At 43.4% G+C, this 6,522-nt stretch overlaps 1 long non-coding RNA gene across 1 annotated transcript; it reads left to right on the top strand.

Annotated features, from left to right (window-relative positions):
• The first annotated feature begins 1,490 nt into the window (after nt 1-1,490).
• On the top strand, nt 1,491-3,756 carry LOC309538332. The gene is made up of 2 exons (XR_014222175.1): nt 1,491-1,618; nt 3,583-3,756. It is a non-coding gene; the product is annotated as an uncharacterized lncRNA (long non-coding RNA).
• The last annotated feature ends 2,766 nt before the right edge of the window (nt 3,757-6,522 follow it).

Consider the following 6,522-nt stretch of genomic DNA (forward strand, 5'->3'; position numbering starts at 1 on the left):
CTGCAAAGATGAAGCTCCTCTATTTTTGAATTAAATATTCATCATTTACTGTGATGGGTCTGCACATGCTTACCCAATAATTCATGAAAAATAGGTGACTCCTTTTTGCACTGGTACATCAGCAACATAGTGAAGGATATTATCCTTCCCATCAGGAGCTGCCTTGATGACTTTGGGGATTTCAGCAGATGCTACTTGAGGTAGCTGTTCCATTTCACAGTCACTTGTAGGAGTCTCCCAGGCCCATCATGCAAGATTTTAGAGACAAGTCCTGATGAAAGGTGACTAAGGAGATTAGACATGTACATCTTCAGAGACACATCTTGGGTTTATGGCTAAATGAATAGTTTAAAAGAAATTTTGCAAACATTAATCCTGCCAGACTCTATTTATTCACTGTGGAGTCAAAGGCTTACTGTAAGGGAAATTAAGTGAGACAGAAAGAGGGGCTGATATCAGGCACTGAAAGGGCGGGAAGAAGAATGGCTTTGTTCTATGGGGTCTACATGGTCCAGCTAACATGGCAATTTTGTTTTTTATTCATTTGATATTGTATATACCCCACCCTTCCTTTAAACTGGAGCACATGGTGGCTCACATAAGAAAGCATGAAGCAGCCATCTCCCTGAAGCAAGTCTCACTGATTCCAACAGGAGCAATTGTGACCCCGACTTTCTATTCAGCCAATCCAACAGAATATTAAAATACAATAACCTATTAAACATTAAAAGCTTCCCTAAACAAGGCAGCCTTCAGATGTCTTCTAAAAGTCTCGTAGTTGTTTTTCTCTTTTTCTCTTTGGTGGGAGGGCGTTCCACAGGGCAGGTGCCACTACCGAGAAGGCCCTCTTCCTGGTTCCCTGTAACTTGGCTTCTCGCAGGGAGGGAACCACCAGAAGGCCCTCGGCACTGGACCTCAGTGTCTGGGCAGAACGATGGGGGTGGAGACACTCCTTCAGGTATACTGGACCAAGGCCGTTTAGGGCTTTAAAGGTCAGCACCAACACTTTGAATTGTGTTCAGAAATGTACTGGGATCCAGTGTAGGTCTTTCAAGATGGCCAATAAAAGATCGGCTGTGCTCATCTGGTGTCCCTTTCGCTTATCAACCTCCAGCTAGTGGCAGAGGAGGCCACTCGGGTGCCTGGGGTGGTGCGAGCAGCCCATAGGGGTGGGGTGCACCGTGGGGCCTCCTGAGTCTGCCTGCCTCCTCCCACTCAGCCACTCTACAGCCTGGGGGGGGAGGCAATGGGCGGACCATTTGGGCAGCGCAGAGCCTGTGTGCCTAAGCCACCGCGTCTCTCCCAGGAGAGACGCATGGCTCGGGCACGCTGCAAGTCCTGCGGTGAGTGCTGCCCGGCATTTTGTCACACACACACCCCTTCAGTGGTGACACCTGGGGCGAACCACACCCACTGTGCCCCTCTTCCTCCGCTCCTGCCTCCACCAGTACAAATTGAATGGGCTTCATTGTTGTATTTCAGACAACAGAGTTTGTAGAACAAGACTTGGGGTTTTCCCTATCCAATAGTGGCAGTTAACAGGAAAATAGTTGAGGGGGTTGAGAAAAGAAACATGGATGATAAAGAGCCACTGCACTAAGTGAAGCCTATGAATGAGGTAGTATTGCAAAGTGACAATTGCTCCTATAAGATTCAGAAAGCTGCTCCCGTCTGATCAGAAACTTGCTGACTGTAGTGTTCTACCAAACAAAATTGATGGTTTCGATTTACAATTTACATGGCTGCCCGTGATTCACAAGTGTCATCTCCAGAGCTTCAAGCAACCATATATTAATATTCTTCCTATGCTATATTTTAGTATTTTATTCTATACAGCTGAATACAGTGGATAAATGACCTCCTGTTCTAAAGAATAATGCAACACAATAAAATAGTGTTGATTCCCTGTTAATCAATTGAGTGATGTCTTTGACGCATCTCAGTTGGTATCTGCTGAGTTTGACAGTAGCGGGGCAGCATAATAAAGCCATATGCTTGAGTATTGCATATTTTATACCCAGAAGCCTGCAGATATATTTTCCTCATGTTACCAAACTTACAGGAACCTGTTTAGTGTCTTGTCAGGGCACAGAACTGGGGGGACAGGGGACGGGGATGAGCATTTCCTTAATTTTTTGCCTTCAGTTTCTGTTTGTCTAATAAGCCATCACTCTAACTTATTTTTGGAATATAATTTTAGCTATAGGAAAGGGTAATGCGATTCCACCCCTTGGGTGTAGTGCCATATGCAGAGAAATCAAATCAGGGGTATCTGGCAATGACAAACATGCTTGGAAAAGACACTTGACAACAAAACTATATCTACACATGGCGGTTTTCCTGCACAAGTGATGAAAAATGGAATGTGGGCATATGTGTGAAAATCACTTGAATGCTCCTGTCTTTTTGCATGTATACCTGCTTACCCCACTCAAAAGCTTGATCCAGCAAAGATAGTAGATTAGAAGTCTTTCCTTGGACTCCAGCATATGTAGATGGATGAACATATTTAATGTGTAAGCAAGAATGACATCTTTAACTCTTAATATAACTCTCTTGTGTAAATTGGCTTTATGTGTCTTGCAGAAAGATAAAGCATGCACTGGTTCTCAAGGTTGAACTATGGCCACTTTCACACAATACATTTAAAGACTATGATATCGATTTAAGCAGTCGTGGTTTCGCCAAAAGAATCTTTGAAGCTAGTCATTACAGGCAACGAGAGTTGTTAGAAGCCCACCCCTATTCCCCTCACAGAGCTATAATTTGCAGAGTTCCTTGGGAAGAGGGATTGATAAACCATTCTGGAAATCATAACTCTGCAAAGGGAATGAGGAGTCTCCTAACAACTCTCGGCCCTCTTAAAAAGCTACAACTCCCAGAATCCTTTGGGGGAAGTCACGACTATTCAAAGGGGTATCGTAGTGCTTTAAATGTGTGATGTGAAAGGTTCCCACCTCTCTACGTTTTAATCCCCACCACCACCTTTATTTCTGGTACCTTTAGAACAGGGGTCAGCAAACATTTTCAGCAGTCCACTGTCCCTCAGACCTTGTGGGGGGCCGGACTATATTTTGGGGGGGATAAACAAATTGCTATGCCCCACAAATAACCCAGAGACGCATTTTAAATAAAAGCACACATTCTACTTATGTAAAAACATCACACAGGCTCCACAAATAACCCACAGATGCATTTTAAATAAAAATGCATGTTCTATTCATGTAAAAACACACTGATTCCCGGACGGTCCACGGGCTTGATTTAGAAGGTGATTGGGCTGGATCCGCTCCCCAAGCCTTAGTTTGCCTACCCATGCTTTAGAATGACTGTTTTCTTTTTTTAACACAGTCTGAATGTACAGTGCAATTCTGTACATGCCTACTCTAAAGTAAACCGCACTTAGTTCAGTGGGACTTACCTGGAGATATGATTGTGCAGGATTGCAGTTTAAATTACTAAACACTGGTTTGGAACACTGAAGGCAATCCTGAAAAAATCACGAGCAATTGCTTGCATATAATTTGCGCATCTAAGTTCACTGCCTGTGTCTTCAAAAGGTTCCATGTGCATTTCCTACAGATTTCCTCTTCCATACAAGAAGAAGAAAAATGCTGCCAGGAACAGAAGTGCAATGTAGTCTGAGTTTCCCAGACACCAGGACAGCTACACATTGCTAATCTATACAAAATTGGTGCTGAATGAAAACTCTTGCCACAATTCATGTTCAAATTATCGTAAAATGGATTTTAGTTATTTGGTACTCAGTTTAATTTGAAGCTCATTTGTATGCACTGGTGGGGCTAAATTAAAATGAGGGTCATTTCCCTGTCTCTAGAGGATCATCCAGTGTCAATATCAAGGCACAGGGCTGTGTGCGTTGCCGTTGCAAGTGCTGTAGCATGTTAAGTGGATAATGAGTGGATACTGCTCTCATGTATGGTCAACCTGTCAATTGCCATGGATACATTTTTTTAAAAGACAGCAAAGCCACTGGCACAAAGATCTCATCTTTTTCAAGAGGTTTTGTTACTACATAAATCAGATGCTGGCTTCTATCTGCATTAAGCCTCCTTGATGTGATTTCAAAACTGCCAGGAGGACTACAATAGAGGGGGATTAAGCAGGCTATCATCTCCCATCAATCCAAATGTTAACATCTGGGATCGCAGCATGCCATTTTATTAGGAGATTTTAGATTGCTGCATAGTAAATTAATTTAATAGACCACCAAGGATAATTGCTAGACTCTCTCATTTATTTGACATCAGCTAATCCTGACGACTATTGGTTTTGCTGAGACACTTCTATATGCTTCTTTACTATCATCACTGTCAGTGCTTGGAAACCTGGAGCTAGAAAACTAAATTTGCCTCATATATGACCCCCAAGTTTATGGGGCATGTTTGCATTCAGTGAAACGCTCATTTTAAGTCATTATTTGTTGTTGTTGTTTAGTCATGTCCGACTCTTCGTGACCCCATGGACCAGAGCACACCAGGCACTCCTGTCTTCTACTGCCTTCCGCAGCTTGGTCAGACTCATGTTTGTAGCTTCGAGAACACTGTCCAACCATCTCGTCCTCTGTCGTCCCCTTCTCCTTGTGCCCTCAATCTTTTCTAGGGAGTCTTCTCTTCTCATGAGGTGGCCAAAGTATTGGAGCCTCAGCTTCATGATCTGTCCTTCCAGTGAGCACTCAGGGCTAATTTCCTTAAGAATGGATGCGTTTGATCTTCTTGCAGTCCATGGGACTCTCAAGAGTCTCCTCCAGCACCATAATTCAAAAGCATCAATTCTTCGGCGATCAGCCTTCTTTATGGTTCAGCTCTCATTTCCATACATCACTATTGGGAAAACCATGCCTTTAACGATACGGACCTTTGTTGGCAAGGTGATGTCTCTGCTTTTTAAGATGCTGTCTAGGTTTGCCATCGCCTTTCTCCCAAGGAGCAGGCGTCTTTTAATTTCGTGACTGCTGTCACCATCTGCAGTGATCATGGAGCCCAAGAAAGTAAAATCTCTCACTGCCTCCATTTCTTCCCCTTCTATTTGCCAGGAGGTGATGGGCCCAGTGGCCATGATCTTCGTTTTTTTGATGTTCTGCTTCAGACCATATTTTGCGCTCTCCTCTTTCACCCTCATTAAAAGGTTCTTTAATTCCTCCTCGCTTTCTGCCATCAAGGTTGTGTCATCTGCATATCTGAGGTTGTTGATATTTCTTCCAGCGATCTTAATTCCAGCTTGGGATTCATCCAGCCCAGCCTTTCGCATGATGAATTCTGCATATAAGTTAAATAAGCAGGGAGACAATATACAGCCTTGTCATACTCCTTTCCCAATTTTGAACCAATCGGTTGTTCCATATCCAGTTCTAACTGTAGCTTCTTGTCCCACATAGAGATTTCTCAGGAGACAGATGAGGTGATCAGGCACTCCCATTTTTTTAAGAACTTGCCATAGTTTGCTGTGGTCGACACAGTCAAAGGCTTTTGCATAGTCAATGAAGCAAAAGTAGATGTCTTTCTGGAACTCTCTAGCTTTCTCCATAATCCAGCGCATGTTTGCAATTTGGTCTCTGGTTCCTCTGCCTCTTCTAAATCCAGCTTGCACTTCTGGGAGTTCTCGGTCCATATACTGCTTGAGCCTTCCTTGTAGAATTTTAAGCATAATCTTGCTAGCGTGTGAAATGAGTGCAATTGTGCGGTAGTTGGAGCATTCTTTGGCACTGCCCTTCTTTGGGATTGGGATGTAGACTGATCTTCTCCAATCCTCTTCATGGATCACTGCCTTGCCGTGGCGAAGGGGCTTGAATAACTCAGAGAAGCTATGAGCTATGCTGTGCAGGGCCACCCAAGATGGACAGGTCATAGTGGAGGGTTTTGACCAAACGTGATCCACCTGGAGCAGCAACCGGCAAGCCACTCCAGTATCCCTGCCAAGAAAACTTCATGGACAAAGACAACAGGCATATAAGTCATTATAGCCAGGGCCAGATTTAGGTTTGAGGAGACCCTAAGCTACTGAAAGTAATGGGGCCCTTTATATGTCCAGCTGTCCTTTGTCAACAACAAATTGTCACTGCTTTTTGTGTTCAATATATGCTATATGGTAATTGATGGACCTAATAGGTATCTAAAGCCATTTGCACATAACAAAATATGTATTTTATCAAAGTAATTGTTGAACTGAAACACAATTAAGAAGAAGTATATGGGGAGGGGGCTAGAGAGTGGGGCCCTAAGCTATAGCTTGTTTAGCTTATATGTAAATCCAACAATGATCATAGCTGCTGCAATGCCTCTTGTTTCTGGAGTCTAGGGACAATAATTCCCTTCTCTCACTTTCCAGTTACTATGTGAATAGGGGGGGCCCAGCCACCATAACCATATCATCACTTCACTGCCACCCATTTCTAGAGCCATGGCTGTTGCTATCTGTTACCCTTCTTGGGGTCTGTCTTGGGTTTGAATGAGATACATGTGCAATAATGTACAGATATATTAAATTAGCCTTGTTCAACCA

The sequence above is a fragment of the Podarcis vaucheri genome (genome assembly GCF_965113315.1).
Source record: "Podarcis vaucheri genome assembly, chromosome: 8".
Taxonomy (NCBI): Eukaryota; Metazoa; Chordata; class Lepidosauria; order Squamata; family Lacertidae; genus Podarcis; species Podarcis vaucheri.